Source organism: Muntiacus reevesi, chromosome X (assembly GCF_963930625.1).
Source record: "Muntiacus reevesi chromosome X, mMunRee1.1, whole genome shotgun sequence".
NCBI classification, from domain to species: domain Eukaryota; kingdom Metazoa; phylum Chordata; class Mammalia; order Artiodactyla; family Cervidae; genus Muntiacus; species Muntiacus reevesi.
The window spans coordinates 83,717,166-83,718,221 of NC_089271.1; the positions used below are offsets into that span (position 1 = coordinate 83,717,166).

Sequence of the window (1,056 nt, forward strand, 5' to 3'; positions counted from 1 at the left end):
CCCAGCAAGAAGTGGAAGAGGAGCTGCAGGAACCAAGACACAATGGGACAGAGGAATGTGATTCCCGGAATGCCTACATTTATCCCCCCTGTACTTACTTGGGAACAATAAAAAGCTTATATAGTGCAACTGCAGATAGAAGCCCTGACATAAACTGCACACAGGAGACCTGGACATCCCCCCTAACTTGGAGGACATGTCCCCTTCCTCAGAGCCCATCTACAATAGGGAGGAGAAGAGGCTTGACACTCATGACTTCTGCATCTGCAAGAAGCTTGAGGAGGAGCTAAATAACCTCCTCACCAAAATGACTTCCCTCAACCCTGATTTCAAGCCTCTTGCACATTACAAACCTCCAGCAACATGTGTGTGCAATAGAGTAATGATCCCACAATATGAATATCCAGAAATCAGCTTTATGTGGTTCCTAAGCGGGCCCAGAAGGAATAACTTGAAGAACACAGAGAAGGAATGTAATGCCAAGATCTTGACTGGGGGGAAAGACTCTGTGAAAGAAGGGAAAATAAGGATTAAAGATAGCCAGATGCTGCCAGAAGGATATGAATCCCTTCACACCCTGGTGATTGCCAATACCATGGAGAATGTGAAGATAGCAGTGAAGAAGAAACATCCTGAAGCAAGGTATAGATATCCCTGAGGACCAGAATGATCTACAGAAGATGCAGCTTCGAGAGTAGGCTTGCTTGAACGGGACCCTTTGGGAAGGTGATAACAGTATCTTTAGACCCTGGCAGAGCTTGGAGACCCACAGCATTACCAATACCACAGTGTGTATGAAGTGTGGAGGCTGGTGACCCCTAGTTAGCTCAGGGTAAAGTGCAGATGATACCTCGAAAGTACTCTTGTGGACTATGGGGTCTATTGCCTGCATCGAGGAAAAAATATGATGTCACCACCCACTGCTGTTGCATCTCTCTGGTCCTCTTCCCCCATGCCAACACAAGCTGCAGCTTCTGCCACCCCCTCCATCCAGCAGCAGTATGGCTTTCAGAACCTCCCTGCCAGGGCAGCAAAATACAAGGACTACCACCACCA

At 47.6% G+C, this 1,056-nt stretch overlaps 1 pseudogene; it reads left to right on the plus strand.

Annotated features, from left to right (window-relative positions):
• LOC136154556 (splicing factor 1 pseudogene) lies at positions 1-815 on the plus strand (annotated as a pseudogene).
• Positions 816-1,056: the final 241 nt, after the last annotated feature.